We start from the raw sequence: 27,347 nt of genomic DNA on the forward strand, positions 1-27,347 counted from the left end.
ACTTATTTATTCACACACACTTTTTTAATGAGACTTTTTTTTTTTTTTTTTTTTTGCACTTTTCATTAAGTTCTGCCAGACTTACTGCCCCTTAAATAGCAGGCTGCACTATTCATTAGTGGATTCCCGGCACTTATCGTGCTGGCTAGTCGTTTTTAAGTGATTAATATTTGGTTATATGTCCTTTAAAACGCTAGCTGGTGCGCAAGTGGATTTTCGCTTTAGCTTTTAAATTGATCATGTGAAAGTGATGAGTGAGTGTAAATTCTAAACGCTCGCGTGTTTTGTTTTTTCTTACTTAGTTTGTCCTCATGCGAAGTTTTTCGGCTACTAATGGCGAAAGAAAGTATGAATTAATATTATATATGATTATTATTTAGTGATTACGTTGGTATTGTAAAAGTTTTTGTAAATTGTGATATTTTGTTTTGTAAAGTTTTATTTTAAAGATGTATTTTGTAAATAAATTGAGAAAAGCAGTGTATTATAAGTTGAAAGAAGATGTTTTTGTGCGGGGGGACGCGTGTTCGTGTGACACCGTTTGTATTTGTATTTGAGAGAGAGGAGATATTATTGTGTGTTGAAAGATAATAATGTGTTTTTTAAAAGTGAAATTAATGGAATTGTAAAAGTAAAGTTTAATTATCGAAAAGTGTTGTAAAGTAAATAGAGTAAAGGAGGAAGTAAAGTTTTGTTTGTATAGTTAAGATAATGTTTAATTTTTGTTTACGGCCATATCACGTTGAAAACACCGGTTTTCGTCCGATCACCGAAGTTAAGCAACGTAGAGCCTGGTCAGTACTTAGATGGGTGACCGCTTGGGAATACCAGGTGCTGTAAGCATTTCTCTTTTTCTTTTTTTTTTTTTTTTTTTTTTTTGATAAATTCAAAAAATGTTATTGTTTTTCATTGGAAAATCTAATTAGTTCAACTTTTTCTTTAATTCTAACAAATGTCAGCGTTCGCTCCCCGCATCCACAGCCGGAGACTTACTTTTAACGCTTCTACTTGAAGCCTGTGTATTTGGAATAAAATTCAAATCACTTAAATATAGCAATCATGAGAGTAATCACACAATGCTGAAAACTATATTTTCTTTCAATGAATTTTCAAAGATAATAGGAACGTTTTACAAGTCATCGTGTAGTTGTTTTGGATAAGGAAAAGAAAATACATCCTTAGCACTTGATATTCCGAAGCGGTCAACCATCTAAGTACTAACCAAGCTGGACGTTGCTTAACTGCGGTGATCGGGCGAGGGCCGGTGTTTGCAACGTGATGTAGCCGTAAGCGACCACCTAACATTAGACTAGAACCTTACATTTCCTACCTCACGCAATTTACTTATTTATTCACACACACATTTTTAATAAGACTTTTTTTTTTTTTTTTTTTTTTGCACTTTTCATTAAGATCTGCCAGACTTACTGCCCCTTAAATAGCAGGCTGCACTATTCATTAGTGGATTCCCGGCACTTATCGTGCTGGCTAGTCGTTTTTAAGTGATTAATATTTGGTTATATGTCCTTTAAAACGCTAGCTGGTGCGCAAGTGGATTTTCGCTTTAGCTTTTAAATTGATCATGTGAAAGTGATCAGTGAGTGTAAATTCTAAACGCTCGCGTGTTTTGTTTTTTCTTACTTAGTTTGTCCTCATGCGAAGTTTTTCGGCTACTAATGGCGAAAGAAAGTATGAATTAATATTATATATGATTATTATTTAGTGATTACGTTGGTATTGTAAAAGTTTTTGTAAATTGTGATATTTTGTTTTGTAAAGTTTTATTTTAAAGATGTATTTTGTAAATAAATTGAGAAAAGCAGTGCATTAAGTTGAAAGAAGATGTTTTTGTGCGGGGGGACGCGTGTTCGTGTGACACGGTTTGTATTTGTATTTGAGAGAGAGGAGATATTATTGTTTTGTAGTGTGTTGAAAGATAATAATGTGTTTTTTAAAAGTGAAATTAATGGAATTGTAAAAGTAAAGTTTAATTAGCGAAAAGTGTTGTAAAGTAAATAGAGTAAAGGAGGAAGTAAAGTTTTGTTTGTATAGTTAAGATAATGTTTAATTTTTGTTTACGGCCATATCACGTTGAAAACACCGGTTCTCGTCCGATCACCGAAGTTAAGCAACGTAGAGCCTGGTCAGTACTTAGATGGGTGACCGCTTGGGAATACCAGGTGCTGTAAGCATTTCTCTTTTTTTTTTTTTTTTTTTTTTTTGATAAATTCAAAAAATGTTATTGTTTTTCATTGGAAAATCTAATTAGTTCAACTTTTTCTTTAATTCTAACAAATGTCAGCGTTCGCTCCCCGCATCCACAGCCGGAGACTTACTTTTAACGCTGCTACTTGAAGCCTGTGTATTTGGAATAAAATTCAAATCACTTAAATATCGCAATCATGAGAGTAATCACACAATGCTGAAAACTATATTTTCTTTCAATGAATTTTCAAAGATAATAGGAACGTTTTACAAGTCATCGTGTAGTTGTTTTGGATAAGGAAAAGAAAATACATCCTTAGCACTTGATATTCCGAAGCGGTCAACCATCTAAGTACTAACCAAGCTGGACGTTGCTTAACTGCGGTGATCGGGCGAGGGCCGGTGTTTGCAACGTGATGTAGCCGTAAGCGACCACCTAACATTAGACTAGAACCTTACATTTCCTACCTCACGCAATTTACTTATTTATTCACACACACTTTTTTAATGAGACGTTTTTTTTTGTTTTTTTTTGCACTTTTCATTAAGTTCTGCCAGACTTACTGCCCCTTAAATAGCAGGCTGCACTATTCATTAGTGGATTCCCGGCACTTATCGTGCTGGCTAGTCGTTTTTAAGTGATTAATATTTGGTTATATGTCCTTTAAAACGCTAGCTGGTGCGCAAGTGGATTTTCGCTTTAGCTTTTAAATTGATCATGTGAAAGTGATCAGTGAGTGTAAATTCTAAACGCTCGCGTGTTTTGTTTTTTCTTACTTAGTTTGTCCTCATGCGAAGTTTTTCGGCTACTAATGGCGAAAGAAAGTATGAATTAATATTATATATGATTATTATTTAGTGATTACGTTGGTATTGTAAAAGTTTTTGTAAATTGTGATATTTTGTTTTGTAAAGTTTTATTTTAAAGATGTATTTTGTAAATAAATTGAGAAAAGCAGTGCATTAAGTTGAAAGAAGATGTTTTTGTGCGGGGGGACGCGTGTTCGTGTGACACGGTTTGTATTTGTATTTGAGAGAGAGGAGATATTATTGTTTTGTAGTGTGTTGAAAGATAATAATGTGTTTTTTAAAAGTGAAATTAATGGAATTGTAAAAGTAAAGTTTAATTAGCGAAAAGTGTTGTAAAGTAAATAGAGTAAAGGAGGAAGTAAAGTTTTGTTTGTATAGTTAAGATAATGTTTAATTTTTGTTTACGGCCATATCACGTTGAAAACACCGGTTCTCGTCCGATCACCGAAGTTAAGCAACGTAGAGCCTGGTCAGTACTTAGATGGGTGACCGCTTGGGAATACCAGGTGCTGTAAGCATTTCTCTTTTTTTTTTTTTTTTTTTTTTTTGATAAATTCAAAAAATGTTATTGTTTTTCATTGGAAAATCTAATTAGTTCAACTTTTTCTTTAATTCTAACAAATGTCAGCGTTCGCTCCCCGCATCCACAGCCGGAGACTTACTTTTAACGCTGCTACTTGAAGCCTGTGTATTTGGAATAAAATTCAAATCACTTAAATATCGCAATCATGAGAGTAATCACACAATGCTGAAAACTATATTTTCTTTCAATGAATTTTCAAAGATAATAGGAACGTTTTACAAGTCATCGTGTAGTTGTTTTGGATAAGGAAAAGAAAATACATCCTTAGCACTTGATATTCCGAAGCGGTCAACCATCTAAGTACTAACCAAGCTGGACGTTGCTTAACTGCGGTGATCGGGCGAGGGCCGGTGTTTGCAACGTGATGTAGCCGTAAGCGACCACCTAACATTAGACTAGAACCTTACATTTCCTACCTCACGCAATTTACTTATTTATTCACACACACTTTTTTAATGAGACTTTTTTTTTTTTTTTTTTTTTTTTGCACTTTTCATTAAGTTCTGCCAGACTTACTGCCCCTTAAATACTATTCATTAGTGGATTCCCGGCACTTATCGTGCTGGCTAGTCGTTTTTAAGTAATTAATATTTGGTTATATGTCCTTTAAAACGCTAGCTGGTGCGCAAGTGGATTTTCGCTTTAGCTTTTAAATTGATCATGTGAAAGTGATCAGTGAGTGTAAATTCTAAACGCTCGCGTGTTTTGTTTTTTCTTACTTAGTTTGTCCTCATGCGAAGTTTTTCGGCTACTAATGGCGAAAGAAAGTATGAATTAATATTATATATGATTATTATTTAGTGATTACGTTGGTATTGTAAAAGTTTTTGTAAATTGTGATATTTTTTTTTGTAAAGTTTTATTTTAAAGATGTATTTTGTAAATAAATTGAGAAAAGCAGTGTATTATAAGTTGAAAGAAGATGTTTTTGTGCGGGGGGACGCGTGTTCGTGTGACACCGTTTGTATTTGTATTTGAGAGAGAGGAGATATTATTGTGTGTTGAAAGATAATAATGTGTTTTTTAAAAGTGAAATTAATGGAATTGTAAAAGTAAAGTTTAATTATCGAAAAGTGTGTTAAAGTAAATAGAGTAAAGGAGGAAGTAAAGTTTTGTTTGTATAGTTAAGATAATGTTTAATTTTTGTTTACGGCCATATCACGTTGAAAACACCGGTTCTCGTCCGATCACCGAAGTTAAGCAACGTAGAGCCTGGTCAGTACTTAGATGGGTGACCGCTTGGGAATACCAGGTGCTGTAAGCATTTCTCTTTTTCTTTTTTTTTTTTTTTTTTTTTTTTGATAAATTCAAAAAATGTTATTGTTTTTCATTGGAAAATCTAATTAGTTCAACTTTTTCTTTAATTCTAACAAATGTCAGCGTTCGCTCCCCGCATCCACAGCCGGAGACTTACTTTTAACGCTTCTACTTGAAGCCTGTGTATTTGGAATAAAATTCAAATCGCTTAAATATAGCAATTATGAGAGTAATCACACAATGCTGAAAACTATATTTTCTTTCAATGAATTTTAAAAGATAATAGGAACGTTTTACAAGTCATCGTGTAGTTGTTTTGGATAAGGAAAAGAAAATACATCCTTAGCACTTGATATTCCGAAGCGGTCAACCATCTAAGTACTAACCAAGCTGGACGTTGCTTAACTGCGGTGATCGGGCGAGGGCCGGTGTTTGCAACGTGATGTAGCCGTAAGCGACCACCTAACATTAGACTAGAACCTTACATTTCCTACCTCACGCAATTTACTTATTTATTCACACACACTTTTTTAATGAGACTTTTTTTTTTTTTTTTTTTTTGCACTTTTCATTAAGTTCTGCCAGACTTACTGCCCCTTAAATAGCAGGCTGCACTATTCATTAGTGGATTCCCGGCACTTATCGTGCTGGCTAGTCGTTTTTAAGTGATTAATATTTGGTTATATGTCCTTTAAAACGCTAGCTGGTGCGCAAGTGGATTTTCGCTTTAGCTTTTAAATTGATCATGTGAAAGTGATGAGTGAGTGTAAATTCTAAACGCTCGCGTGTTTTGTTTTTTCTTACTTAGTTTGTCCTCATGCGAAGTTTTTCGGCTACTAATGGCGAAAGAAAGTATGAATTAATATTATATATGATTATTATTTAGTGATTACGTTGGTATTGTAAAAGTTTTTGTAAATTGTGATATTTTGTTTTGTAAAGTTTTATTTTAAAGATGTATTTTGTAAATAAATTGAGAAAAGCAGTGTATTATAAGTTGAAAGAAGATGTTTTTGTGCGGGGGGACGCGTGTTCGTGTGACACCGTTTGTATTTGTATTTGAGAGAGAGGAGATATTATTGTGTGTTGAAAGATAATAATGTGTTTTTTAAAAGTGAAATTAATGGAATTGTAAAAGTAAAGTTTAATTATCGAAAAGTGTTGTAAAGTAAATAGAGTAAAGGAGGAAGTAAAGTTTTGTTTGTATAGTTAAGATAATGTTTAATTTTTGTTTACGGCCATATCACGTTGAAAACACCGGTTTTCGTCCGATCACCGAAGTTAAGCAACGTAGAGCCTGGTCAGTACTTAGATGGGTGACCGCTTGGGAATACCAGGTGCTGTAAGCATTTCTCTTTTTCTTTTTTTTTTTTTTTTTTTTTTTGATAAATTCAAAAAATGTTATTGTTTTTCATTGGAAAATCTAATTAGTTCAACTTTTTCTTTAATTCTAACAAATGTCAGCGTTCGCTCCCCGCATCCACAGCCGGAGACTTACTTTTAACGCTTCTACTTGAAGCCTGTGTATTTGGAATAAAATTCAAATCACTTAAATATAGCAATCATGAGAGTAATCACACAATGCTGAAAACTATATTTTCTTTCAATGAATTTTCAAAGATAATAGGAACGTTTTACAAGTCATCGTGTAGTTGTTTTGGATAAGGAAAAGAAAATACATCCTTAGCACTTGATATTCCGAAGCGGTCAACCATCTAAGTACTAACCAAGCTGGACGTTGCTTAACTGCGGTGATCGGGCGAGGGCCGGTGTTTGCAACGTGATGTAGCCGTAAGCGACCACCTAACATTAGACTAGAACCTTACATTTCCTACCTCACGCAATTTACTTATTTATTCACACACACATTTTTAATAAGACTTTTTTTTTTTTTTTTTTTTTTGCACTTTTCATTAAGATCTGCCAGACTTACTGCCCCTTAAATAGCAGGCTGCACTATTCATTAGTGGATTCCCGGCACTTATCGTGCTGGCTAGTCGTTTTTAAGTGATTAATATTTGGTTATATGTCCTTTAAAACGCTAGCTGGTGCGCAAGTGGATTTTCGCTTTAGCTTTTAAATTGATCATGTGAAAGTGATCAGTGAGTGTAAATTCTAAACGCTCGCGTGTTTTGTTTTTTCTTACTTAGTTTGTCCTCATGCGAAGTTTTTCGGCTACTAATGGCGAAAGAAAGTATGAATTAATATTATATATGATTATTATTTAGTGATTACGTTGGTATTGTAAAAGTTTTTGTAAATTGTGATATTTTGTTTTGTAAAGTTTTATTTTAAAGATGTATTTTGTAAATAAATTGAGAAAAGCAGTGCATTAAGTTGAAAGAAGATGTTTTTGTGCGGGGGGACGCGTGTTCGTGTGACACGGTTTGTATTTGTATTTGAGAGAGAGGAGATATTATTGTTTTGTAGTGTGTTGAAAGATAATAATGTGTTTTTTAAAAGTGAAATTAATGGAATTGTAAAAGTAAAGTTTAATTAGCGAAAAGTGTTGTAAAGTAAATAGAGTAAAGGAGGAAGTAAAGTTTTGTTTGTATAGTTAAGATAATGTTTAATTTTTGTTTACGGCCATATCACGTTGAAAACACCGGTTCTCGTCCGATCACCGAAGTTAAGCAACGTAGAGCCTGGTCAGTACTTAGATGGGTGACCGCTTGGGAATACCAGGTGCTGTAAGCATTTCTCTTTTTTTTTTTTTTTTTTTTTTTTGATAAATTCAAAAAATGTTATTGTTTTTCATTGGAAAATCTAATTAGTTCAACTTTTTCTTTAATTCTAACAAATGTCAGCGTTCGCTCCCCGCATCCACAGCCGGAGACTTACTTTTAACGCTGCTACTTGAAGCCTGTGTATTTGGAATAAAATTCAAATCACTTAAATATCGCAATCATGAGAGTAATCACACAATGCTGAAAACTATATTTTCTTTCAATGAATTTTCAAAGATAATAGGAACGTTTTACAAGTCATCGTGTAGTTGTTTTGGATAAGGAAAAGAAAATACATCCTTAGCACTTGATATTCCGAAGCGGTCAACCATCTAAGTACTAACCAAGCTGGACGTTGCTTAACTGCGGTGATCGGGCGAGGGCCGGTGTTTGCAACGTGATGTAGCCGTAAGCGACCACCTAACATTAGACTAGAACCTTACATTTCCTACCTCACGCAATTTACTTATTTATTCACACACACTTTTTTAATGAGACTTTTTTTTTTTTTTTTTTTTTTTTGCACTTTTCATTAAGTTCTGCCAGACTTACTGCCCCTTAAATACTATTCATTAGTGGATTCCCGGCACTTATCGTGCTGGCTAGTCGTTTTTAAGTAATTAATATTTGGTTATATGTCCTTTAAAACGCTAGCTGGTGCGCAAGTGGATTTTCGCTTTAGCTTTTAAATTGATCATGTGAAAGTGATCAGTGAGTGTAAATTCTAAACGCTCGCGTGTTTTGTTTTTTCTTACTTAGTTTGTCCTCATGCGAAGTTTTTCGGCTACTAATGGCGAAAGAAAGTATGAATTAATATTATATATGATTATTATTTAGTGATTACGTTGGTATTGTAAAAGTTTTTGTAAATTGTGATATTTTTTTTTGTAAAGTTTTATTTTAAAGATGTATTTTGTAAATAAATTGAGAAAAGCAGTGTATTATAAGTTGAAAGAAGATGTTTTTGTGCGGGGGGACGCGTGTTCGTGTGACACCGTTTGTATTTGTATTTGAGAGAGAGGAGATATTATTGTGTGTTGAAAGATAATAATGTGTTTTTTAAAAGTGAAATTAATGGAATTGTAAAAGTAAAGTTTAATTATCGAAAAGTGTGTTAAAGTAAATAGAGTAAAGGAGGAAGTAAAGTTTTGTTTGTATAGTTAAGATAATGTTTAATTTTTGTTTACGGCCATATCACGTTGAAAACACCGGTTCTCGTCCGATCACCGAAGTTAAGCAACGTAGAGCCTGGTCAGTACTTAGATGGGTGACCGCTTGGGAATACCAGGTGCTGTAAGCATTTCTCTTTTTCTTTTTTTTTTTTTTTTTTTTTTTTGATAAATTCAAAAAATGTTATTGTTTTTCATTGGAAAATCTAATTAGTTCAACTTTTTCTTTAATTCTAACAAATGTCAGCGTTCGCTCCCCGCATCCACAGCCGGAGACTTACTTTTAACGCTTCTACTTGAAGCCTGTGTATTTGGAATAAAATTCAAATCGCTTAAATATAGCAATTATGAGAGTAATCACACAATGCTGAAAACTATATTTTCTTTCAATGAATTTTAAAAGATAATAGGAACGTTTTACAAGTCATCGTGTAGTTGTTTTGGATAAGGAAAAGAAAATACATCCTTAGCACTTGATATTCCGAAGCGGTCAACCATCTAAGTACTAACCAAGCTGGACGTTGCTTAACTGCGGTGATCGGGCGAGGGCCGGTGTTTGCAACGTGATGTAGCCGTAAGCGACCACCTAACATTAGACTAGAACCTTACATTTCCTACCTCACGCAATTTACTTATTTATTCACACACACTTTTTTAATGAGACGTTTTTTTTTTGTTTTTTTTTGCACTTTTCATTAAGTTCTGCCAGACTTACTGCCCCTTAAATAGCAGGCTGCACTATTCATTAGTGGATTCCCGGCACTTATCGTGCTGGCTAGTCGTTTTTAAGTGATTAATATTTGGTTATATGTCCTTTAAAACGCTAGCTGGTGCGCAAGTGGATTTTCGCTTTAGCTTTTAAATTGATCATGTGAAAGTGATCAGTGAGTGTAAATTCTAAACGCTCGCGTGTTTTGTTTTTTCTTACTTAGTTTGTCCTCATGCGAAGTTTTTCGGCTACTAATGGCGAAAGAAAGTATGAATTAATATTATATATGATTATTATTTAGTGATTACGTTGGTATTGTAAAAGTTTTTGTAAATTGTGATATTTTTTTTTTGTAAAGTTTTATTTTAAAGATGTATTTTGTAAATAAATTGAGAAAAGCAGTGTATTATAAGTTGAAAGAAGATGTTTTTGTGCGGGGGGACGCGTGTTCGTGTGACACCGTTTGTATTTGTATTTGAGAGAGAGGAGATATTATTGTTTTGTAGTGTGTTGAAAGATAATAATGTGTTTTTTAAAAGTGAAATTAATGGAATTGTAAAAGTAAAGTTTAATTAGCGAAAAATGTTGTAAAGTAAATAGAGTAAAGGAGGAAGTAAAGTTTTGTTTGTATAGTTAAGATAATGTTTAATTTTTGTTTACGGCCATATCACGTTGAAAACACCGGTTCTCGTCCGATCACCGAAGTTAAGCAACGTAGAGCCTGGTCAGTACTTAGATGGGTGACCGCTTGGGAATACCAGGTGCTGTAAGCATATCTCTTTTTCTTTTTTTTTTTTTTGATAAATTCAAAAAATGTTATTGTTTTTCATTGGAAAATCTAATTAGTTCAACTTTTTCTTTAATTCTAACAAATGTCAGCGTTCGCTCCCCGCATCCACAGCCGGAGACTTACTTTTAACGCTTCTACTTGAATCACTTAAATATAGCAATCATGAGAGTAATCACACAATGCTGAAAACTATATTTTCTTTCAATGAATTTTCAAAGATAATAGGAACGTTTTACAAGTCATCGTGTAGTTGTTTTGGATAAGGAAAAGAAAATACATCCTTAGCACTTGATATTCCGAAGCGGTCAACCATCTAAGTACTAACCAAGCTGGACGTTGCTTAACTGCGGTGATCGGGCGAGGGCCGGTGTTTGCAACGTGATGTAGCCGTAAGCGACCACCTAACATTAGACTAGAACCTTACATTTCCTACCTCACGCAATTTACTTATTTATTCACACACACTTTTTTAATGAGACGTTTTTTTTTTGTTTTTTTTTGCACTTTTCATTAAGTTCTGCCAGACTTACTGCCCCTTAAATAGCAGGCTGCACTATTCATTAGTGGATTCCCGGCACTTATCGTGCTGGCTAGTCGTTTTTAAGTGATTAATATTTGGTTATATGTCCTTTAAAACGCTAGCTGGTGCGCAAGTGGATTTTCGCTTTAGCTTTTAAATTGATCATGTGAAAGTGATCAGTGAGTGTAAATTCTAAACGCTCGCGTGTTTTGTTTTTTCTTACTTAGTTTGTCCTCATGCGAAGTTTTTCGGCTACTAATGGCGAAAGAAAGTATGAATTAATATTATATATGATTATTATTTAGTGATTACGTTGGTATTGTAAAAGTTTTTGTAAATTGTGATATTTTGTTTTGTAAAGTTTTATTTTAAAGATGTATTTTGTAAATAAATTGAGAAAAGCAGTGTATTATAAGTTGAAAGAAGATGTTTTTGTGCGGGGGGGGACGCGTGTTCGTGTGACACCGTTTGTATTTGTATTTGAGAGAGAGGAGATATTATTGTTTTGTAGTGTGTTGAAAGATAATAATGTGTTTTTTAAAAGTGAAATTAATGGAATTGTAAAAGTAAAGTTTAATTAGCGAAAAGTGTTGTAAAGTAAATAGAGTAAAGGAGGAAGTAAAGTTTTGTTTGTATAGTTAAGATAATGTTTAATTTTTGTTTACGGCCATATCACGTTGAAAACACCGGTTCTCGTCCGATCACCGAGGTTAAGCAACGTAGAGCCTGGTCAGTACTTAGATGGGTGACCGCTTGGGAATACCAGGTGCTGTAAGCATTTCTCTTTTTCTTTTTTTTTTTTTTTTTTTTTTTTGATAAATTCAAAAAATGTTATTGTTTTTCATTGGAAAATCTAATTAGTTCAACTTTTTCTTTAATTCTAACAAATGTCAGCGTTCGCTCCCCGCATCCACAGCCGGAGACTTACTTTTAACGCTTCTACTTGAAGCCTGTGTATTTGGAATAAAATTCAAATCACTTAAATATAGCAATCATGAGAGTAATCACACAATGCTGAAGACTATATTTTCTTTCAATGAATTTTCAAAGATAATAGGAACGTTTTACAAGTCATCGTGTAGTTGTTTTGGATAAGGAAAAGAAAATACATCCTTAGCACTTGATATTCCGAAGCGCCGAAGCGGTCAACCATCTAAGTACTAACCAAGCTGGACGTTGCTTAACTGCGGTGATCGGGCGAGGGCCGGTGTTTGCAACGTGATGTAGCCGTAAGCGACCACCTAACATTAGACTAGAACCTTACATTTCCTACCTCACGCAATTTACTTATTTATTCACACACACATTTTTAATAAGACTTTTTTTTTTTTTTTTTTTTTTGCACTTTTCATTAAGTTCTGCCAGACTTACTGCCCCTTAAATAGCAGGCTGCACTATTCATTAGTGGATTCCCGGCACTTATCGTGCTGGCTAGTCGTTTTTAAGTGATTAATATTTGGTTATATGTCCTTTAAAACGCTAGCTGGTGCGCAAGTGGATTTTCGCTTTAGCTTTTAAATTGATCATGTGAAAGTGATCAGTGAGTGTAAATTCTAAACGCTCGCGTGTTTTGTTTTTTCTTACTTAGTTTGTCCTCATGCGAAGTTTTTCGGCTACTAATGGCGAAAGAAAGTATGAATTAATATTATATATGATTATTATTTAGTGATTACGTTGGTATTGTAAAAGTTTTTGTAAATTGTGATATTTTGTTTTGTAAAGTTTTATTTTAAAGATGTATTTTGTAAATAAATTGAGAAAAGCAGTGTATTATAAGTTGAAAGAAGATGTTTTTGTGCGGGGGGGACGCGTGTTCGTGTGACACCGTTTGTATTTGTATTTGAGAGAGAGGAGATATTATTGTTTTGTAGTGTGTTGAAAGATAATAAGGTGTTTTTTAAAAGTGAAATTAATGGAATTGTAAAAGTAAAGTTTAATTAGCGAAAAGTGTTGTAAAGTAAATAGAGTAAAGGAGGAAGTAAAGTTTTGTTTGTATAGTTAAGATAATGTTTAATTTTTGTTTACGGCCATATCACGTTGAAAACACCGGTTCTCGTCCGATCACCGAAGTTAAGCAACGTAGAGCCTGGTCAGTACTTAGATGGGTGACCGCTTGGGAATACCAGGTGCTGTAAGCATTTCTCTTTTTCTTTTTTTTTTTTTTTGATAAATTCAAAAAATGTTATTGTTTTTCATTGGAAAATCTAATTAGTTCAACTTTTTCTTTAATTCTAACAAATGTCAGCGTTCGCTCCCCGCATCCACAGCCGGAGACTTACTTTTAACGCTTCTACTTGAATCACTTAAATATAGCAATCATGAGAGTAATCACACAATGCTGAAAACTATATTTTCTTTCAATGAATTTTCAAAGATAATAGGAACGTTTTACAAGTCATCGTGTAGTTGTTTTGGATAAGGAAAAGAAAATACATCCTTAGCACTTGATATTCCGAAGCGGTCAACCATCTAAGTACTAACCAAGCTGGACGTTGCTTAACTGCGGTGATCGGGCGAGGGCCGGTGTTTGCAACGTGATGTAGCCGTAAGCGACCACCTAACATTAGACTAGAACCTTACATTTCCTACCTTACGCAATTTACTTATTTATTCACACACACTTTTTTAATGAGACTTTTTTTTTTTTTTTTTTTTTTTGCACTTTTCATTAAGTTCTGCCAGACTTACTGCCCCTTAAATAGCAGGCTGCACTATTCATTAGTGGATTCCCGGCACTTATCGTGCTGGCTAGTCGTTTTTAAGTGATTAATATTTGGTTATATGTCCTTTAAAACGCTAGCTGGTGCGCAAGTGGATTTTCGCTTTAGCTTTTAAATTGATCATGTGAAAGTGATGAGTGAGTGTAAATTCTAAACGCTCGCGTGTTTTGTTTTTTCTTACTTAGTTTGTCCTCATGCGAAGTTTTTCGGCTACTAATGGCGAAAGAAAGTATGAATTAATATTATATATGATTATTATTTAGTGATTACGTTGGTATTGTAAAAGTTTTTGTAAATTGTGATATTTTGTTTTGTAAAGTTTTATTTTAAAGATGTATTTTGTAAATAAATTGAGAAAAGCAGTGTATTATAAGTTGAAAGAAGATGTTTTTGTGCGGGGGGACGCGTGTTCGTGTGACACCGTTTGTATTTGTATTTGAGAGAGAGGAGATATTATTGTTTTGTAGTGTGTTGAAAGATAATAATGTGTTTTTTAAAAGTGAAATTAATGGAATTGTAAAAGTAAAGTTTAATTAGCGAAAAGTGTTGTAAAGTAAATAGAGTAAAGGAGGAAGTAAAGTTTTGTTTGTATAGTTAAGATAATGTTTAATTTTTGTTTACGGCCATATCACGTTGAAAACACCGGTTCTCGTCCGATCACCGAAGTTAAGCAACGTAGAGCCTGGTCAGTACTTAGATGGGTGACCGCTTGGGAATACCAGGTGCTGTAAGCATTTCTCTTTTTCTTTTTTTTTTTTTGATAAATTCAAAAAATGTTATTGTTTTTCATTGGAAAATCTAATTAGTTCAACTTTTTCTTTAATTCTAACAAATGTCAGCGTTCGCTCCCCGCATCCACAGCCGGAGACTTACTTTTAACGCTTCTACTTGAATCACTTAAATATAGCAATCATGAGAGTAATCACACAATGCTGAAAACTATATTTTCTTTCAATGAATTTTCAAAGATAATAGGAACGTTTTACAAGTCATCGTGTAGTTGTTTTGGATAAGGAAAAGAAAATACATCCTTAGCACTTGATATTCCGAAGCGGTCAACCATCTAAGTACTAACCAAGCTGGACGTTGCTTAACTGCGGTGATCGGGCGAGGGCCGGTGTTTGCAACGTGATGTAGCCGTAAGCGACCACCTAACATTAGACTAGAACCTTACATTTCCTACCTCACGCAATTTACTTATTTATTCACACACACATTTTTAATAAGACTTTTTTTTTTTTTTTTTTTTTTTGCACTTTTCATTAAGATCTGCCAGACTTACTGCCCCTTAAATAGCAGGCTGCACTATTCATTAGTGGATTCCCGGCACTTATCGTGCTGGCTAGTCGTTTTTAAGTGATTAATATTTGGTTATATGTCCTTTAAAACGCTAGCTGGTGCGCAAGTGGATTTTCGCTTTAGCTTTTAAATTGATCATGTGAAAGTGATGAGTGAGTGTAAATTCTAAACGCTCGCGTGTTTTGTTTTTTCTTACTTAGTTTGTCCTCATGCGAAGTTTTTCGGCTACTAATGGCGAAAGAAAGTATGAATTAATATTATATATGATTATTATTTAGTGATTACGTTGGTATTGTAAAAGTTTTTGTAAATTGTGATATTTTGTTTTGTAAAGTTTTATTTTAAAGATGTATTTTGTAAATAAATTGAGAAAAGCAGTGCATTAAGTTGAAAGAAGATGTTTTTGTGCGGGGGGACGCGTGTTCGTGTGACACGGTTTGTATTTGTATTTGAGAGAGAGGAGATATTATTGTTTTGTAGTGTGTTGAAAGATAATAATGTGTTTTTTAAAAGTGAAATTAATGGAATTGTAAAAGTAAAGTTTAATTAGCGAAAAGTGTTGTAAAGTAAATAGAGTAAAGGAGGAAGTAAAGTTTTGTTTGTATAGTTAAGATAATGTTTAATTTTTGTTTACGGCCATATCACGTTGAAAACACCGGTTCTCGTCCGATCACCGAAGTTAAGCAACGTAGAGCCTGGTCAGTACTTAGATGGGTGACCGCTTGGGAATACCAGGTGCTGTAAGCATTTCTCTTTTTTTTTTTTTTTTTTTTTTTTGATAAATTCAAAAAATGTTATTGTTTTTCATTGGAAAATCTAATTAGTTCAACTTTTTCTTTAATTCTAACAAATGTCAGCGTTCGCTCCCCGCATCCACAGCCGGAGACTTACTTTTAACGCTTCTACTTGAATCACTTAAATATAGCAATCATGAGAGTAATCACACAATGCTGAAAACTATATTTTCTTTCAATGAATTTTCAAAGATAATAGGAACGTTTTACAAGTCATCGTGTAGTTGTTTTGAATAAGGAAAAGAAAATACATCCTTAGCACTTGATATTCCGAAGCGGTCAACCATCTAAGTACTAACCAAGCTGGACGTTGCTTAACTGCGGTGATCGGGCGAGGGCCGGTGTTTGCAACGTGATGTAGCCGTAAGCGACCACCTAACATTAGACTAGAACCTTACATTTCCTACCTCACGCAATTTACTTATTTATTCACACACACATTTTTAATAAGACTTTTTTTTTTTTTTTTTTTTTTTTTTTTGCACTTTTCATTAAGTTCTGCCAGACTTACTGCCCCTTAAATAGCAGGCTGCACTATTCATTAGTGGATTCCCGGCACTTATCGTGCTGGCTAGTCGTTTTTAAGTGATTAATATTTGGTTATATGTCCTTTAAAACGCTAGCTGGTGCGCAAGTGGATTTTCGCTTTAGCTTTTAAATTGATCATGTGAAAGTGATGAGTGAGTGTAAATTCTAAACGCTCGCGTGTTTTGTTTTTTCTTACTTAGTTTGTCCTCATGCGAAGTTTTTCGGCTACTAATGGCGAAAGAAAGTATGAATTAATATTATATATGATTATTATTTAGTGATTACGTTGGTATTGTAAAAGTTTTTGTAAATTGTGATATTTTTTTTTGTAAAGTTTTATTTTAAAGATGTATTTTGTAAATAAATTGAGAAAAGCAGTGTACTGTATAAGTTGAAAGAAGATGTTTTTGTGCGGGGGTACGCGTGTTCGTGTGACACCGTTTGTATTTGTATTTGAGAGAGAGGAGATATTATTGTTTTGTAGTGTGTTGAAAGATAATAAGGTGTTTTTTAAAAGTGAAATTAATGGAATTGTAAAAGTAAAGTTTAATTAGCGAAAAGTGTGTTAAAGTAAATAGAGTAAAGGAGGAAGTAAAGTTTTGTTTGTATAGTTAAGATAATGTTTAATTTTTGTTTACGGCCATATCACGTTGAAAACACCGGTTCTCGTCCGATCACCGAAGTTAAGCAACGTAGAGCCTGGTCAGTACTTAGATGGGTGACCGCTTGGGAATACCAGGTGCTGTACTGCTGTAAGCATTTCTCTTTTTTTTTTTTTTTTTTTTTTTTTTTTTTTTTTTTGATAAATTCAAAAAATGTTATTGTTTTTCATTGGAAAATCTAATTAGTTCAACTTTTTCTTTAATTCTAACAAATGTCAGCGTTCGCTCCCCGCATCCACAGCCGGAGACTTACTTTTAACGCTTCTACTTGAATCACTTAAATATAGCAATCATGAGAGTAATCACACAATGCTGAAAACTATATTTTCTTTCAATGAATTTTCAAAGATAATAGGAACGTTTTACAAGTCATCGTGTAGTTGTTTTGGATAAGGAAAAGAAAATACATCCTTAGCACTTGATATTCCGAAGCGGTCAACCATCTAAGTACTAACCAAGCTGGACGTTGCTTAACTGCGGTGATCGGGCGAGGGCCGGTGTTTGCAACGTGATGTAGCCGTAAGCGACCACCTAACATTAGACTAGAACCTTACATTTCCTACCTCACGCAATTTACTTATTTATTCACACACACATTTTTAATAAGACTTTTTTTTTTTTTTTTTTTGCACTTTTCATTAAGTTCTGCCAGACTTACTGCCCCTTAAATAGCAGGCTGCACTATTCATTAGTGGATTCCCGGCACTTATCGTGCTGGCTAGTCGTTTTTAAGTGATTAATATTTGGTTATATGTCCTTTAAAACGCTAGCTGGTGCGCAAGTGGATTTTCGCTTTAGCTTTTAAATTGATCATGTGAAAGTGATGAGTGAGTGTAAATTCTAAACGCTCGCGTGTTTTGTTTTTTCTTACTTAGTTTGTCCTCATGCGAAGTTTTTCGGCTACTAATGGCGAAAGAAAGTATGAATTAATATTATATATGATTATTATTTAGTGATTACGTTGGTATTGTAAAAGTTTTTGTAAATTGTGATATTTTTTTTTGTAAAGTTTTATTTTAAAGATGTATTTTGTAAATAAATTGAGAAAAGCAGTGTACTGTATAAGTTGAAAGAAGATGTTTTTGTGCGGGGGGACGCGTGTTCGTGTGACACCGTTTGTATTTGTATTTGAGAGAAAGGAGATATTATTGTTTTGTAGTGTGTTGAAAGATAATAAGGTGTTTTTTAAAAGTGAAATTAATGGAATTGTAAAAGTAAAGTTTAATTAGCGAAAAGTGTGTTAAAGTAAATAGAGTAAAGGAGGAAGTAAAGTTTTGTTTGTATAGTTAAGATAATGTTTAATTTTTGTTTACGGCCATATCACGTTGAAAACACCGGTTCTCGTCCGATCACCGAAGTTAAGCAACGTAGAGCCTGGTCAGTACTTAGATGGGTGACCGCTTGGGAATACCAGGTGCTGTAAGCATTTCTCTTTTTCTTTTTTTTTTTTTTTTTTTTTTTTTTTTTTTTGATAAATTCAAAAAATGTTATTGTTTTTCATTGGAAAATCTAATTAGTTCAACTTTTTCTTTAATTCTAACAAATGTCAGCGTTCGCTCCCCGCATCCACAGCCGGAGACTTACTTTTAACGCTTCTACTTGAATCACTTAAATATAGCAATCATGAGAGTAATCACACAATGCTGAAAACTATATTTTCTTTCAATGAATTTTCAAAGATAATAGGAACGTTTTACAAGTCATCGTGTAGTTGTTTTGGATAAGGAAAAGAAAATACATCCTTGAAGCGGTCAACCATCTAAGTACTAACCAAGCTGGACGTTGCTTAACTGCGGTGATCGGGCGAGGGCCGGTGTTTGCAACGTGATGTAGCCGTAAGCGACCACCTAACATTAGACTAGAACCTTACATTTCCTACCTCACGCAATTTACTTATTTATTCACACACACATTTTTAATAAGACTTTTTATTTTTTTTTTATTTTTTTTTTTTGCACTTTTCATTAAGTTCTGCCAGACTTACTGCCCCTTAAATAGCAGGCTGCACTATTCATTAGTGGATTCCCGGCACTTATCGTGCTGGCTAGTCGTTTTTAAGTGATTAATATTTGGTTATATGTCCTTTAAAACGCTAGCTGGTGCGCAAGTGGATTTTCGCTTTAGCTTTTAAATTGATCATGTGAAAGTGATGAGTGAGTGTAAATTCTAAACGCTCGCGTGTTTTGTTTTTTCTTACTTAGTTTGTCCTCATGCGAAGTTTTTCGGCTACTAATGGCGAAAGAAAGTATGAATTAATATTATATATGATTATTATTTAGTGATTACGTTGGTATTGTAAAAGTTTTTGTAAATTGTGATATTTTTTTTTGTAAAGTTTTATTTTAAAGATGTATTTTGTAAATAAATTGAGAAAAGCAGTGTACTGTATAAGTTGAAAGAAGGTGTTTTTGTGCGGGGGTACGCGTGTTCGTGTGACACCGTTTGTATTTGTATTTGAGAGAAAGGAGATATTATTGTTTTGTAGTGTGTTGAAAGATAATAAGGTGTTTTTTAAAAGTGAAATTAATGGAATTGTAAAAGTAAAGTTTAATTAGCAAAAAGTGTGTTAAAGTAAATAGAGTAAAGGAGGAAGTAAAGTTTTGTTTGTATAGTTAAGATAATGTTTAATTTTTGTTTACGGCCATATCACGTTGAAAACACCGGTTCTCGTCCGATCACCGAAGTTAAGCAACGTAGAGCCTGGTCAGTACTTAGATGGGTGACCGCTTGGGAATACCAGGTGCTGTAAGCATTTCTCTTTTTCTTTTTTTTTTTTTTTTTTTTTTGATAAATTCAAAAAATGTTATTGTTTTTCATTGGAAAATCTAATTAGTTCAACTTTTTCTTTAATTCTAACAAATGTCAGCGTTCGCTCCCCGCATCCACAGCCGGAGACTTACTTTTAACGCTTCTACTTGAATCACTTAAATATAGCAATCATGAGAGTAATCACACAATGCTGAAAACTATATTTTCTTTCAATGAATTTTCAAAGATAATAGGAACGTTTTACAAGTCATCGTGTAGTTGTTTTGGATAAGGAAAAGAAAATACATCCTTAGCACTTGATATTCCGAAGCGGTCAACCATCTAAGTACTAACCAAGCTGGACGTTGCTTAACTGCGGTGATCGGGCGAGGGCCGGTGTTTGCAACGTGATGTAGCCGTAAGCGACCACCTAACATTAGACTAGAACCTTACATTTCCTACCTCACGCAATTTACTTATTTATTCACACACACATTTTTAATAAGACTTTTTTTTTTTTTTTTTTTTTTTTTTTTTGCACTTTTCATTAAGTTCTGCCAGACTTACTGCCCCTTAAATAGCAGGCTGCACTATTCATTAGTGGATTCCCGGCACTTATCGTGCTGGCTAGTCGTTTTTAAGTGATTAATATTTGGTTATATGTCCTTTAAAACGCTAGCTGGTGCGCAAGTGGATTTTCGCTTTAGCTTTTAAATTGATCATGTGAAAGTGATGAGTGAGTGTAAATTCTAAACGCTCGCGTGTTTTGTTTTTTCTTACTTAGTTTGTCCTCATGCGAAGTTTTTCGGCTACTAATGGCGAAAGAAAGTATGAATTAATATTATATATGATTATTATTTAGTGATTACGTTGGTATTGTAAAAGTTTTTGTAAATTGTGATATTTTTTTTTGTAAAGTTTTATTTTAAAGATGTATTTTGTAAATAAATTGAGAAAAGCAGTGTACTGTATAAGTTGAAAGAAGGTGTTTTTGTGCGGGGGTACGCGTGTTCGTGTGACACCGTTTGTATTTGTATTTGAGAGAAAGGAGATATTATTGTTTTGTAGTGTGTTGAAAGATAATAAGGTGTTTTTTAAAAGTGAAATTAATGGAATTGTAAAAGTAAAGTTTAATTAGCGAAAAGTGTGTTAAAGTAAATAGAGTAAAGGAGGAAGTAAAGTTTTGTTTGTATAGTTAAGATAATGTTTAATTTTTGTTTACGGCCATATCACGTTGAAAACACCGGTTCTCGTCCGATCACCGAAGTTAAGCAACGTAGAGCCTGGTCAGTACTTAGATGGGTGACCGCTTGGGAATACCAGGTGCTGTAAGCATTTCTCTTTTTCTTTTTTTTTTTTTTTTTTTTTGATAAATTCAAAAAATGTTATTGTTTTTCATTGGAAAATCTAATTAGTTCAACTTTTTCTTTAATTCTAACAAATGTCAGCGTTCGCTCCCCGCATCCACAGCCGGAGACTTACTTTTAACGCTTCTACTTGAATCACTTAAATATAGCAATCATGAGAGTAATCACACAATGCTGAAAACTATATTTTCTTTCAATGAATTTTCAAAGATAATAGGAACGTTTTACAAGTCATCGTGTAGTTGTTTTGGATAAGGAAAAGAAAATACATCCTTAGCACTTGATATTCCGAAGCGGTCAACCATCTAAGTACTAACCAAGCTGGACGTTGCTTAACTGCGGTGATCGGGCGAGGGCCGGTGTTTGCAACGTGATGTAGCCGTAAGCGACCACCTAACATTAGACTAGAACCTTACATTTCCTACCTCACGCAATTTACTTATTTATTCACACACACATTTTTAATAAGACTTTTTTTTTTTTTTTTTTTGCACTTTTCATTAAGTTCTGCCAGACTTACTGCCCCTTAAATAGCAGGCTGCACTATTCATTAGTGGATTCCCGGCACTTATCGTGCTGGCTAGTCGTTTTTAAGTGATTAATATTTGGTTATATGTCCTTTAAAACGCTAGCTGGTGCGCAAGTGGATTTTCGCTTTAGCTTTTAAATTGATCATGTGAAAGTGATGAGTGAGTGTAAATTCTAAACGCTCGCGTGTTTTGTTTTTTCTTACTTAGTTTGTCCTCATGCGAAGTTTTTCGGCTACTAATGGCGAAAGAAAGTATGAATTAATATTATATATGATTATTATTTAGTGATTACGTTGGTATTGTAAAAGTTTTTGTAAATTGTGATATTTTTTTTTGTAAAGTTTTATTTTAAAGATGTATTTTGTAAATAAATTGAGAAAAGCAGTGTATTATAAGTTGAAAGAAGATGTTTTTGTGCGGGGGGACGCGTGTTCGTGTGACACCGTTTGTATTTGTATTTGAGAGAGAGGAGATATTATTGTTTTGTAGTGTGTTGAAAGATAATAATGTGTTTTTTAAAAGTGAAATTAATGGAATTGTAAAAGTAAAGTTTAATTAGCGAAAAGTGTGTTAAAGTAAATAGAGTAAAGGAGGAAGTAAAGTTTTGTTTGTATAGTTAAGATAATGTTTAATTTTTGTTTACGGCCATATCACGTTGAAAACACCGGTTCTCGTCCGATCACCGAAGTTAAGCAACGTAGAGCCTGGTCAGTACTTAGATGGGTGACCGCTTGGGAATACCAGGTGCTGTAAGCATTTCTCTTTTTCTTTTTTTTTTTTTTTTTTTTGATAAATTCAAAAAATGTTATTGTTTTTCATTGGAAAATCTAATTAGTTCAACTTTTTCTTTAATTCTAACAAATGTCAGCGTTCGCTCCCCGCATCCACAGCCGGAGACTTACTTTTAACGCTTCTACTTGAATCACTTAAATATAGCAATCATGAGAGTAATCACACAATGCTGAAAACTATATTTTCTTTCAATGAATTTTCAAAGATAATAGGAACGTTTTACAAGTCATCGTGTAGTTGTTTTGGATAAGGAAAAGAAAATACATCCTTAGCACTTGATATTCCGAAGCGGTCAACCATCTAAGTACTAACCAAGCTGGACGTTGCTTAACTGCGGTGATCGGGCGAGGGCCGGTGTTTGCAACGTGATGTAGCCGTAAGCGACCACCTAACATTAGACTAGAACCTTACATTTCCTACCTCACGCAATTTACTTATTTATTCACACACACATTTTTAATAAGACTTTTTTTTTTTTTTTTTTTTTTTTTTTTGCACTTTTCATTAAGTTCTGCCAGACTTACTGCCCCTTAAATAGCAGGCTGCACTATTCATTAGTGGATTCCCGGCACTTATCGTGCTGGCTAGTCGTTTTTAAGTGATTAATATTTGGTTATATGTCCTTTAAAACGCTAGCTGGTGCGCAAGTGGATTTTCGCTTTAGCTTTTAAATTGATCATGTGAAAGTGATGAGTGAGTGTAAATTCTAAACGCTCGCGTGTTTTGTTTTTTCTTACTTAGTTTGTCCTCATGCGAAGTTTTTCGGCTACTAATGGCGAAAGAAAGTATGAATTAATATTATATATGATTATTATTTAGTGATTACGTTGGTATTGTAAAAGTTTTTGTAAATTGTGATATTTTTTTTTGTAAAGTTTTATTTTAAAGATGTATTTTGTAAATAAATTGAGAAAAGCAGTGTACTGTATAAGTTGAAAGAAGGTGTTTTTGTGCGGGGGTACGCGTGTTCGTGTGACACCGTTTGTATTTGTATTTGAGAGAAAGGAGATATTATTGTTTTGTAGTGTGTTGAAAGATAATAAGGTGTTTTTTAAAAGTGAAATTAATGGAATTGTAAAAGTAAAGTTTAATTAGCGAAAAGTGTGTTAAAGTAAATAGAGTAAAGGAGGAAGTAAAGTTTTGTTTGTATAGTTAAGATAATGTTTAATTTTTGTTTACGGCCATATCACGTTGAAAACACCGGTTCTCGTCCGATCACCGAAGTTAAGCAACGTAGAGCCTGGTCAGTACTTAGATGGGTGACCGCTTGGGAATACCAGGTGCTGTAAGCATTTCTCTTTTTCTTTTTTTTTTTTTTTTTTTTTGATAAATTCAAAAAATGTTATTGTTTTTCATTGGAAAATCTAATTAGTTCAACTTTTTCTTTAATTCTAACAAATGTCAGCGTTCGCTCCCCGCATCCACAGCCGGAGACTTACTTTTAACGCTTCTACTTGAATCACTTAAATATAGCAATCATGAGAGTAATCACACAATGCTGAAAACTATATTTTCTTTCAATGAATTTTCAAAGATAATAGGAACGTTTTACAAGTCATCGTGTAGTTGTTTTGGATAAGGAAAAGAAAATACATCCTTAGCACTTGATATTCCGAAGCGCGGTCAACCATCTAAGTACTAACCAAGCTGGACGTTGCTTAACTGCGGTGATCGGGCGAGGGCCGGTGTTTGCAACGTGATGTAGCCGTAAGCGACCACCTAACATTAGACTAGAACCTTACATTTCCTACCTCACGCAATTTACTTATTTATTCACACACACATTTTTAATAAGACTTTTTTTTTTTTTTTTTTTTTTTTTGCACTTTTCATTAAGTTCTGCCAGACTTACTGCCCCTTAAATAGCAGGCTGCACTATTCATTAGTGGATTCCCGGCACTTATCGTGCTGGCTAGTCGTTTTTAAGTGATTAATATTTGGTTATATGTCCTTTAAAACGCTAGCTGGTGCGCAAGTGGATTTTCGCTTTAGCTTTTAAATTGATCATGTGAAAGTGATGAGTGAGTGTAAATTCTAAACGCTCGCGTGTTTTGTTTTTTCTTACTTAGTTTGTCCTCATGCGAAGTTTTTCGGCTACTAATGGCGAAAGAAAGTATGAATTAATATTATATATGATTATTATTTAGTGATTACGTTGGTATTGTAAAAGTTTTTGTAAATTGTGATATTTTTTTTTGTAAAGTTTTATTTTAAAGATGTATTTTGTAAATAAATTGAGAAAAGCAGTGTACTGTATAAGTTGAAAGAAGATGTTTTTGTGCGGGGGGACGCGTGTTCGTGTGACACCGTTTGTATTTGTATTTGAGAGAAAGGAGATATTATTGTTTTGTAGTGTGTTGAAAGATAATAAGGTGTTTTTTAAAAGTGAAATTAATGGAATTGTAAAAGTAAAGTTTAATTAGCGAAAAGTGTGTTAAAGTAAATAGAGTAAAGGAGGAAGTAAAGTTTTGTTTGTATAGTTAAGATAATGTTTAATTTTTGTTTACGGCCATATCACGTTGAAAACACCGGTTCTCGTCCGATCACCGAAGTTAAGCAACGTAGAGCCTGGTCAGTACTTAGATGGGTGACCGCTTGGGAATACCAGGTGCTGTAAGCATTTCTCTTTTTCTTTTTTTTTTTTTTTTTTTTTTTTTTTTTGATAAATTCAAAAAATGTTATTGTTTTTCATTGGAAAATCTAATTAGTTCAACTTTTTCTTTAATTCTAACAAATGTCAGCGTTCGCTCCCCGCATCCACAGCCGGAGACTTACTTTTAACGCTTCTACTTGAATCACTTAAATATAGCAATCATGAGAGTAATCACACAATGCTGAAAACTATATTTTCTTTCAATGAATTTTCAAAGATAATAGGAACGTTTTACAAGTCATCGTGTAGTTGTTTTGGATAAGGAAAAGAAAATACATCCTTGAAGCGGTCAACCATCTAAGTACTAACCAAGCTGGACGTTGCTTAACTGCGGTGATCGGGCGAGGGCCGGTGTTTGCAACGTGATGTAGCCGTAAGCGACCACCTAACATTAGACTAGAACCTTACATTTCCTACCTCACGCAATTTACTTATTTATTCACACACACATTTTTAATAAGACTTTTTTTTTTTTTTTTTTTTTTTTTTTTTGCACTTTTCATTAAGTTCTGCCAGACTTACTGCCCCTTAAATAGCAGGCTGCACTATTCATTAGTGGATTCCCGGCACTTATCGTGCTGGCTAGTCGTTTTTAAGTGATTAATATTTGGTTATATGTCCTTTAAAACGCTAGCTGGTGCGCAAGTGGATTTTCGCTTTAGCTTTTAAATTGATCATGTGAAAGTGATGAGTGAGTGTAAATTCTAAACGCTCGCGTGTTTTGTTTTTTCTTACTTAGTTTGTCCTCATGCGAAGTTTTTCGGCTACTAATGGCGAAAGAAAGTATGAATTAATATTATATATGATTATTATTTAGTGATTACGTTGGTATTGTAAAAGTTTTTGTAAATTGTGATATTTTTTTTTGTAAAGTTTTATTTTAAAGATGTATTTTGTAAATAAATTGAGAAAAGCAGTGTATTATAAGTTGAAAGAAGATGTTTTTGTGCGGGGGTACGCGTGTTCGTGTGACACCGTTTGTATTTGTATTTGAGAGAGAGGAGATATTATTGTTTTGTAGTGTGTTGAAAGATAATAATGTGTTTTTTAAAAGTGAAATTAATGGAATTGTAAAAGTAAAGTTTAATTAGCGAAAAGTGTGTTAAAGTAAATAGAGTAAAGGAGGAAGTAAAGTTTTGTTTGTATAGTTAAGATAATGTTTAATTTTTGTTTACGGCCATATCACGTTGAAAACACCGGTTCTCGTCCGATCACCGAAGTTAAGCAACGTAGAGCCTGGTCAGTACTTAGATGGGTGACCGCTTGGGAATACCAGGTGCTGTAAGCATTTCTCTTTTTCTTTTTTTTTTTTTTTTTTTGATAAATTCAAAAAATGTTATTGTTTTTCATTGGAAAATCTAATTAGTTCAACTTTTTCTTTAATTCTAACAAATGTCAGCGTTCGCTCCCCGCATCCACAGCCGGAGACTTACTTTTAACGCTTCTACTTGAATCACTTAAATATAGCAATCATGAGAGTAATCACACAATGCTGAAAACTATATTTTCTTTCAATGAATTTTCAAAGATAATAGGAACGTTTTACAAGTCATCGTGTAGTTGTTTTGGATAAGGAAAAGAAAATACATCCTTAGCACTTGATATTCCGAAGCGGTCAACCATCTAAGTACTAACCAAGCTGGACGTTGCTTAACTGCGGTGATCGGGCGAGGGCCGGTGTTTGCAACGTGATGTAGCCGTAAGCGACCACCTAACATTAGACTAGAACCTTACATTTCCTACCTCACGCAATTTACTTATTTATTCACACACACATTTTTAATAAGACTTTTTTTTTTTTTTTTTTTTTGCACTTTTCATTAAGTTCTGCCAGACTTACTGCCCCTTAAATAGCAGGCTGCACTATTCATTAGTGGATTCCCGGCACTTATCGTGCTGGCTAGTCGTTTTTAAGTGATTAATATTTGGTTATATGTCCTTTAAAACGCTAGCTGGTGCGCAAGTGGATTTTCGCTTTAGCTTTTAAATTGATCATGTGAAAGTGATGAGTGAGTGTAAATTCTAAACGCTCGCGTGTTTTGTTTTTTCTTACTTAGTTTGTCCTCATGCGAAGTTTTTCGGCTACTAATGGCGAAAGAAAGTATGAATTAATATTATATATGATTATTATTTAGTGATTACGTTGGTATTGTAAAAGTTTTTGTAAATTGTGATATTTTTTTTTGTAAAGTTTTATTTTAAAGATGTATTTTGTAAATAAATTGAGAAAAGCAGTGTACTGTATAAGTTGAAAGAAGATGTTTTTGTGCGGGGGGACGCGTGTTCGTGTGACACCGTTTGTATTTGTATTTGAGAGAAAGGAGATATTATTGTTTTGTAGTGTGTTGAAAGATAATAAGGTGTTTTTTAAAAGTGAAATTAATGGAATTGTAAAAGTAAAGTTTAATTAGCGAAAAGTGTGTTAAAGTAAATAGAGTAAAGGAGGAAGTAAAGTTTTGTTTGTATAGTTAAGATAATGTTTAAT

At 33.7% G+C, this 27,347-nt stretch overlaps 20 non-coding genes across 20 annotated transcripts; all 20 read left to right on the forward strand.

Moving 5' to 3' along the window:
* The first annotated feature begins 724 nt into the window (after positions 1-724).
* On the forward strand, positions 725-843 carry LOC145298997 (5S ribosomal RNA). The gene has a single exon (XR_013871264.1). It is a non-coding gene; the product is annotated as a 5S ribosomal RNA (ribosomal RNA).
* A 1,230-nt stretch (positions 844-2,073) lies between these two features.
* On the forward strand, positions 2,074-2,192 carry LOC145299172 (5S ribosomal RNA). Its single transcript, XR_013871438.1, has one exon. It is a non-coding gene; the product is annotated as a 5S ribosomal RNA (ribosomal RNA).
* A 1,222-nt stretch (positions 2,193-3,414) lies between these two features.
* On the forward strand, positions 3,415-3,533 carry LOC145299288 (5S ribosomal RNA). The gene has a single exon (XR_013871551.1). It is a non-coding gene; the product is annotated as a 5S ribosomal RNA (ribosomal RNA).
* Positions 3,534-4,743: 1,210 nt separating this feature from the next.
* On the forward strand, positions 4,744-4,862 carry LOC145299405 (5S ribosomal RNA). Its single transcript, XR_013871662.1, has one exon. It is a non-coding gene; the product is annotated as a 5S ribosomal RNA (ribosomal RNA).
* A 1,223-nt stretch (positions 4,863-6,085) lies between these two features.
* Positions 6,086-6,204, forward strand: LOC145299008 (5S ribosomal RNA). The gene has a single exon (XR_013871275.1). It is a non-coding gene; the product is annotated as a 5S ribosomal RNA (ribosomal RNA).
* A 1,229-nt stretch (positions 6,205-7,433) lies between these two features.
* LOC145299519 (5S ribosomal RNA) lies at positions 7,434-7,552 on the forward strand. The gene has a single exon (XR_013871773.1). It is a non-coding gene; the product is annotated as a 5S ribosomal RNA (ribosomal RNA).
* Positions 7,553-8,762: 1,210 nt separating this feature from the next.
* On the forward strand, positions 8,763-8,881 carry LOC145299633 (5S ribosomal RNA). Its single transcript, XR_013871884.1, has one exon. It is a non-coding gene; the product is annotated as a 5S ribosomal RNA (ribosomal RNA).
* Positions 8,882-10,113: 1,232 nt separating this feature from the next.
* LOC145299750 (5S ribosomal RNA) lies at positions 10,114-10,232 on the forward strand. Its single transcript, XR_013871997.1, has one exon. It is a non-coding gene; the product is annotated as a 5S ribosomal RNA (ribosomal RNA).
* A 1,196-nt stretch (positions 10,233-11,428) lies between these two features.
* LOC145299392 (5S ribosomal RNA) lies at positions 11,429-11,547 on the forward strand. Its single transcript, XR_013871650.1, has one exon. It is a non-coding gene; the product is annotated as a 5S ribosomal RNA (ribosomal RNA).
* A 1,241-nt stretch (positions 11,548-12,788) lies between these two features.
* Positions 12,789-12,907, forward strand: LOC145299865 (5S ribosomal RNA). Its single transcript, XR_013872108.1, has one exon. It is a non-coding gene; the product is annotated as a 5S ribosomal RNA (ribosomal RNA).
* A 1,197-nt stretch (positions 12,908-14,104) lies between these two features.
* Positions 14,105-14,223, forward strand: LOC145299981 (5S ribosomal RNA). The gene has a single exon (XR_013872221.1). It is a non-coding gene; the product is annotated as a 5S ribosomal RNA (ribosomal RNA).
* Positions 14,224-15,416: 1,193 nt separating this feature from the next.
* Positions 15,417-15,535, forward strand: LOC145300097 (5S ribosomal RNA). The gene has a single exon (XR_013872332.1). It is a non-coding gene; the product is annotated as a 5S ribosomal RNA (ribosomal RNA).
* Positions 15,536-16,742: 1,207 nt separating this feature from the next.
* Positions 16,743-16,861, forward strand: LOC145300221 (5S ribosomal RNA). The gene has a single exon (XR_013872454.1). It is a non-coding gene; the product is annotated as a 5S ribosomal RNA (ribosomal RNA).
* A 1,218-nt stretch (positions 16,862-18,079) lies between these two features.
* LOC145300212 (5S ribosomal RNA) lies at positions 18,080-18,198 on the forward strand. Its single transcript, XR_013872445.1, has one exon. It is a non-coding gene; the product is annotated as a 5S ribosomal RNA (ribosomal RNA).
* A 1,207-nt stretch (positions 18,199-19,405) lies between these two features.
* Positions 19,406-19,524, forward strand: LOC145300328 (5S ribosomal RNA). Its single transcript, XR_013872556.1, has one exon. It is a non-coding gene; the product is annotated as a 5S ribosomal RNA (ribosomal RNA).
* A 1,212-nt stretch (positions 19,525-20,736) lies between these two features.
* LOC145300447 (5S ribosomal RNA) lies at positions 20,737-20,855 on the forward strand. The gene has a single exon (XR_013872668.1). It is a non-coding gene; the product is annotated as a 5S ribosomal RNA (ribosomal RNA).
* Positions 20,856-22,054: 1,199 nt separating this feature from the next.
* Positions 22,055-22,173, forward strand: LOC145300564 (5S ribosomal RNA). The gene has a single exon (XR_013872779.1). It is a non-coding gene; the product is annotated as a 5S ribosomal RNA (ribosomal RNA).
* A 1,209-nt stretch (positions 22,174-23,382) lies between these two features.
* Positions 23,383-23,501, forward strand: LOC145300676 (5S ribosomal RNA). The gene has a single exon (XR_013872890.1). It is a non-coding gene; the product is annotated as a 5S ribosomal RNA (ribosomal RNA).
* A 1,209-nt stretch (positions 23,502-24,710) lies between these two features.
* Positions 24,711-24,829, forward strand: LOC145300790 (5S ribosomal RNA). The gene has a single exon (XR_013873001.1). It is a non-coding gene; the product is annotated as a 5S ribosomal RNA (ribosomal RNA).
* Positions 24,830-26,031: 1,202 nt separating this feature from the next.
* LOC145300904 (5S ribosomal RNA) lies at positions 26,032-26,150 on the forward strand. Its single transcript, XR_013873112.1, has one exon. It is a non-coding gene; the product is annotated as a 5S ribosomal RNA (ribosomal RNA).
* The last annotated feature ends 1,197 nt before the right edge of the window (positions 26,151-27,347 follow it).

The sequence above is a fragment of the Euprymna scolopes genome, chromosome 18 (genome assembly GCF_053919585.1).
Source record: "Euprymna scolopes isolate OS-2025 chromosome 18, ASM5391958v1, whole genome shotgun sequence".
In the NCBI taxonomy this organism is placed as follows: Eukaryota; Metazoa; Mollusca; class Cephalopoda; order Sepiida; family Sepiolidae; genus Euprymna; species Euprymna scolopes.